The sequence below is a fragment of the Dipodomys ordii genome, unplaced genomic scaffold, assembly GCF_000151885.1.
Source record: "Dipodomys ordii isolate 6190 unplaced genomic scaffold, Dord_2.0 Scaffold11, whole genome shotgun sequence".
Lineage (NCBI taxonomy): Eukaryota > Metazoa > Chordata > Mammalia > Rodentia > Heteromyidae > Dipodomys > Dipodomys ordii.
The window spans coordinates 3,448,529-3,455,303 of record NW_012267227.1 but is presented as its reverse complement, the minus strand read 5'-3'; the positions used below and the strand labels follow the sequence as shown (position 1 = coordinate 3,455,303).

The following is a 6,775-nucleotide window of genomic DNA, read 5'->3' as shown; positions in this document are numbered from 1 at the left end:
AAAAAAAAAGTAAGCCCACAGGTACTTTAAACATACATTTACATGCACTTGCATGTACACAACTGCACACACACACACACACAGAGAGAACAAATACATAGCTCAATCTAAAGTGAACATTGTTACCACCACCAGGTAAATAAATAGAATCTTGATTCCTTCTCCAGGAGACCTGTCCATAGGTTACTTCCCAATCACAAGCACCCAATCCTGGTCTTTAAAATAATCATGTGATAGGTACTTAGAAACTCCTTTTGCTAGAATGCACTGACTCCTCACTTGGGCCCACAAGTTAAACGCATGAGAAAAATCCCATATTACCATCTTCATTTTACAACTGTCTCACTTGTCTTAAAACTTTGGGTCTTAAAACTCCTACTTAACACTGCACATAGATGAATAACCACTCAGTGAGAACCTATAAAAGCTGTGGTGCCAAGCCTAGCTCATCCTTCTGCAAGGCTGAAGCTACAGGAAATAGCTTCCAGACCTTGTCAAGATCTTCCTTTCCAACACCCTCTATCACAGGAAGTAATTACTGAAGGAAATCGCTTCTGCCTTTAGCACTCTACCCCCATAGCAATGGAATGATGGCTTGATCGTGGGGATTTGAGGGAAGGTATGGGTTACAGGTCTAATTTTATTTTATACTTCCAATCCTTTTGTTGTTATTGTTGTTGCATTTGTTTTTTGCTTTGCTTTATTTTGTTTTGTTTTTGCTGGAGAATGGGGCTTGAACTCAGGGCTTTACATTCTCCCTTGGATTATTCACTCAAGGCTAGCACTCTACCACTTAAGCCACACCCCCACTTCCGGTTTTTTTTTGTAGTCAGCAAAAATAAGAGTCTCTAGAATTTTTCTGCCCAAGCTGACTCTCAACTGCGATTCTCAGAACTCAGCCTCCTGAATAACTAGAATTACAGGTGTGAACCACCAGCACCAGGCTGGTTTTGCTTCTTTAACCTTTTCCTCCTGAGTCTCTTCTCTCCTCTGGTCACCTTGGATTGCAGAAATGACAGGACTAATGTGAAATGTACCTTCCTTTCTTATCATGACCCTCTTGGCTTGACCGGTCCTGTCTGAAGTTTAACCAAGACTATTTTTTTTGCTTTGTTTTAATGATATAGGGGTTTGAACTCAGGACCTTGAAATTTCTAGGCAAGCACTCTACCACTTAAGCCACATCCCTAGCTCCAAGACTAATTGAAGATATTTCTTGCCCCTTCACTATGTAATCTGGAAACTCTTTAGTACCCCAATGACTAACTTAAGGGCACTGAATTCTTTTATCTATTCTTCCTGACATGACCTTAGCACATATAATTTAATATATATCAATAAAAAAATGTAAAAGAAGCTGGACACTAATGACTCACACCTGTAATCCTAGTTACTCAGGAAGCTGAGCACTGAGGATCAAGGTTGGAAGCCAGCCCAGGAAAGAAAGTGTGTGAAACTCTTATCTCCAGTTAACCAGTGTAAAAGCTGGAAGTGGCAAATGGCTTGAGGGGTAGAGTACTAGCCTTGAGCAAAAAAACCTCAAGGATAGTGCCCAGGTTCCCAGGTCCAGCATATATAATTAATGCATATATATAATTAAGCATGACAAGCTAAGATCTAAAGTATCTCAGGCCCACTCTCTCTGAATGTACAACCTGCAATAGATCCTCTCTGAAGTCCTTCCATTTCCCTGAGACTAACCAAGGTTGATGTCCCAGAGACTCACATAGTCTACAGATATTTTATCCCTACCAGCTCTAGACATTCCTTTAATTCTTGCTGCTTTGCCCTAGGACACTTAACCTGTTCCCCCATAAAACTCCCCTCAAGGAGCTCAAACTTTTGGAATCTAAACTCAGCCTGGAGACCTTCCCTTCTCTCAGCCTAACAGTTCAACTTCCTCTTTGGTGAAAGTCTAACCACCTTTTCAGATAAGAGAAGCAAACTTTTTTTTTGCCACCCCAAGGGCTTGAACTCAGGACCTGAGCACTGCCCCTGAGTTTCTTTCGCTCAAAGCTAGCACTCTACCACTTGAGCCACAATGCCATTTCCAGCTTTTCTTTTTTATGTTGTACTGAAAAATCAAACCCCAGGGCTTCATGCTTGCTAGGCAAGCACTCTACCACTAAGCCATATTCTCAGTCCTGAGAAGGGAACTTTTAATAATAGGTGAATAAGCCAGTGGCTCACTACCTACTCAGGAAGCTGAGATCTGAGGATCAAGGTTGGAAGCCAGCCCAGGCAGGAAAGTGTGAGAGACTCTTATCTCCAATTAACCATGAAAAGGCTGGAAATAGAGCTGTGGCTCAAATGGTAAAGCACTACCCTTGAGCACCAAAGCTCAGGGTCAATGAGTAGGCCCAGAGTTCAAGCCCCAGGATTGGCAAAAATAATAATAATAAATTATTATTATTAATAGGTAAATAAATCACTGTTATTCATAATTCTCCCACAACAACAACAGAAGTCACACATCACATCTCAGTTTTTCTACCATACTTTACTGGCTAATATACAAAATGAAGTTTATTCTAAAAGGCTGATTTAGGAAATCTGCTATTCTTGAAAAAAGAAAGAAAAAGAAAAATCATTCACATTAGCGGAAGGAAAATGTGGAAACAAACAAGCAGAGATAGAGGTAACAGTCTCATTCATGAAGAATGAATGCTAGGGGCTGGGAAGGTGGCTCGGTGGTAGAGCACTTGCCTTGCATGCCTGGGGCCCTGGGTTCAATTCCTCAGCACCACATAAGCAAAAAGAAAAAAGCCGGAAGTGGCCTGTGGCTTAAGTGGTAGAGCGCTAGCCTTGAGCTGAAGAGCCGAGGGACAGCGCCCAGGCCCAGAGTTCAGGCCCCAGGACCGGACCCCCCCCCCAAAAAAAAGAAAAGAAAAGAAAAAGAATGCTAGAGCCGGGTGCTAGTGGCTAACACTTACAATCTGAAGTATTTAGAAGACAGAGACATAAAAGGTTTGAAGCCAGCCTGGGCAGAAAAGTCTAGAGATTCTATCTCCAATGAACTAATCAAAAAGCCAGGCTAGAGGTGTGGTTCAGGGATAAGAGCATCAATTGTGAGCAAGGAAGCTGAGCAATACCATGAGGCTTTGAATTCAAGTCTCATTACCAATACCCCCCAAAATAAAAATGAGAGCTAGAATGAAATTGCTCTCTGAGAATCCTAAGGTGTCATAGCATACCCAGGAGTTTCCCACCACCCATTCTCATCTTTTTGGTTTCTCATTGGGTCCATTCCCTTTTTCATAGTTCTCTCTGTTTCTTTCTTACTCCATGGCAGAAATTAGCCATTTTATGGCTTCCAACTCTATATCCTTTAACTTTGGGAGTCCAACAGATATTTATAATATATGACAGGACCAAAATTTCCAGCTGAACAATTCTCTAGCCCAGGAGGTAACAGACATTCCTCTATTTATCCCCTATTGACTAGACTGACTCTACCTGGCTCTAAGGAAGGCTGGGTTGTATAGTCTTCAACTGTGAAGTTCAATAGAAATTACTACTCCAAGGAAGAAAGGTCCAATGGCTACTGGAGGTACTGTCCATATCAAATGCTTAGCTGTTTAAGGCAAAAGTGAATATTAGCATCTCTTGGAAACAAGGTCAAAGACTTGTGACAGACCTAACTCACAGGAATTGATGCCAATAAGAAACAGACCTGAGGGGCTGGGAAGGTAGCTCAGCCTTGCATGCATGAGGCTTTTGGTTCAATTCCTCAGCACCACATAAGCAGAAAAAGCTAGAAGGGATGCTGTGGCTCAAGTGGTAGAGTGCTAGCCTTGAGCTGAAGAGCTGAGGGGCAGTGCCCAGGCCAGAGTTCAGGCCCCATGACAAACAAAAAAAAAAAAAAAGAAGAAGAAGAAGAAAAAGAAACAGACCCGATAACCTTCTTTTCACAGCATAGATTCACAAAAATGAGATTCCTTTGCCAAAGGCTCTGTGTATTTTAATTTTTAATTCATATGGATAGATTATATTCTTACAAGATTGTAATAATTCCCATTTCTTTTTGGGGAGGGGGTGGGGAGAGAAGGGGGTCCAGTTCTAGGGGTTGAACTCAGGGCCTTGTACTCTCTCTTAGCTTTTTTGCTTAAGTCTGGTGCTCTACCACTTGAGCCACAGCTCTATTTCCAGCTTTTGGCTGGTTAATTTTATATAAGAGCCTCACAGAGCCTGGCACAGGTGGTTCACACCTATAATCCTAGCTACTCAGGAGGCTGAGCTCTGAGAATCATGGTTCAAAGCCAGCCTGGGCAGGAAAGTCTGTGAGACTTTTATCTCCAATTAACCACCAGAAAAACGGAAAGTGGAGCTGTGGCTCAAGTGATAGAGTACTTGACTTGAGCTTAAGAGCTCAGGGAAAACGCCCAAGCCCAGAGTTCAAGCCCCACAACTGACAAAAAAAAAGAAAAAAAAGAAAGAAAGAGGCTCACACACTTTTCTGCCTAGGCTGGCTTTGAACCATAATCCTCAGAGCTCACTCTCCTGAGTAGCTAGGATTACAGGTGTAAGCCACTGGCGCCCAGCTTGATCATAGGAGTATCTGTTCTCCTAGTCTTACAAGTACTGTGTATTTTCAGGTTTCAAGGTGGTTTTTTGTTTTGTTTTGTTTTGCTTTTGGACAGGGTCTTGCTATGTAGCTCAGGCTAGGCTTGAACTCATAATCTTCCTACCTCAGCTTTCCAAGCACTGGTGTTGTAGGTATATGCCAGAAACTATACCCAACTGCTATCATATTTTCAAATTTACCAGTCAGAAGGATGAAGAAGTGAGTCTGCATTTTAGCTCAGTTGTACAGAGGGAGTGCATATGTGGCCAGGGGGAAGTGGATGCGGGGATAGGGCACCAGGTTGGTCTGGACTTCTGTCAGGTCAACATTCAGGGCCCCATCAAACCTCAGAGAAGCTGTGATGGAAGACACAATCTGGCTAATAAGGCGGTTCAGGTTAGTATAGGTTGGGTGTTCAGTATCGAGGTTTCTATGACAGATATCATAGATGGCCTCATTGTCCACCATGAAGGCACAATCAGAGTGCTCCAGGGTGGTGTGGGTGGTGAGGATAGAGTTGTAGGGCTCAACTACAGCTGTGGACACCTGGGGGGTGGGGGTAAATGGAGAACTCCAGCTTGGACTTCTTGCCATAGTCCACAGAGAGACGCTCCATCAGCAGGGAGGTGAAGCCAGAGCCAGTGCCCCCACCAAAGCTGTGGAAGACCAGGAAGCCCTGAAGACCTGTGCACTGGTCAGCCAGCTTTCTGATCCGGTCCAAGACGAGGTCAATGATCTCCTTGCCAATGGTGTAGTGCCCACGGGCATAGTTATTGGCAGCATCTTCCTTGCCTGTGATGAGCTGCTCAGGGTGGAAAAGTTGATGGTAGATGCCAGTTCGAACTTCATCAATGGGCTCCATGTCTACAAACACTGCCCTGGGCACGTGCTTGCCAGCGCCTGTCTCACTGAAGAAGGTGTTGAAGGAGTCATCTCCTCCCCCAATGGTCTTGTCACTTGGCATCTGGCCATCAAGCTGGATGCCGTGTTCCAGGCAGTAGAGCTCCCAGCAGGCATTGCCAATCTGGACACCAGCCTGGCCAACGTGGATGGAGATACACTCACGCATGATGACTGTGGATTTGGTGGCAAAGGCGACAGGAGCAGGAGCAGGCACCCCAAGTCCCGGTTACCATCCCCGACAAGCTAAGAGTCAGGTAAGTAACGCACTTACACATTATATTTTATTCATTTGTTTCCTTACTAATTTATGGTACTGAAGTTTGAACTCTGCTAAGCAGGTGGGCCACACCTGCTTAAGCCACACCCTCCAGGTTTTTTTTTTTGCTTTATTTTTCAGGTAAGGTCTCACTCTGTGTGTGTGTGTGTGTGTGTGTGTGTGTGTACTTGTACTGGGGCTTGAACTTGGGGCATGGTACTTTGCTTGACTTGTTTGCTCAAGGTTGGCATGCTAATACAAGCCACATCTCTATTTCTGGCTGTTTGCTGATGGGTTGGAGATAAGAGTTTCTGATTTGTCTGCCAGGGCTGGCTTTGAACATCAATCCTCAGATCTCAGTCTCCTCAGTAGCTAAGATTATAGGTATGAGTCAATAGTACCAAGTAGGGTCTTGTGGTTTTTTGTGTTTTGTTCTTTGTTTTTAAATTAAGGCCAGTTTGATACTGAGATCCTCCTACCTTGACCTCCTGTGTAGCTGGGATTATAAGCCTGGGCCACCATGTCTGATCAACAATAGACATTTTTAAATAGAAAATAAAAGGCACATAAATTGGTTAGCGTGCACAGAGAGAAAAATCACAGCATAAGAAAAATCATAGGAATATAATTATCCATCAACCTAGAAACTTGAAAAATCATTTTTTTTCTACAGAGGAGGGGAAGAATTGAATGCAAACATTTTTTTTTAGTGGAGCAATAAATGTTTGTTCCATGACTCAGTGGGCAGACTCAGATCGTAGAACAGAAAACAGATTTTACCTGACTCTCTGTGGGACTGAAATAGGGAACAATGGTGTCTGATGAAAATCTGTCCAGGGGTGATGACATTTCAGTATTTTTCTTCCTATGAGTTTAGCAAAAAATTTCAGCAAGAAAACTGAAGCAATCACATTCCCCTTTTGGTGGTTGGTGTCTGTCAACCAGGTCAGAAAGATAAGGGAACTTTAAAGAAAGACTCTCACTGTGCTGAGAGGAGAAAAAACAAGGGAGGGAAGAAGCATTTGGATTCTTTTCTGTTGTTGTTGTTGGTT

At 43.3% G+C, this 6,775-nt stretch overlaps 1 pseudogene across 1 annotated transcript; it reads right to left on the bottom strand.

Annotated features, from left to right (window-relative positions):
* Positions 1–4,801: 4,801 nt before the first annotated feature.
* LOC105981204 lies at positions 4,802–5,708 on the bottom strand (annotated as a pseudogene). The gene has a single exon (XR_001174806.1). The product of XR_001174806.1 is annotated as a tubulin alpha-1C chain pseudogene (transcript).
* Positions 5,709–6,775: the final 1,067 nt, after the last annotated feature.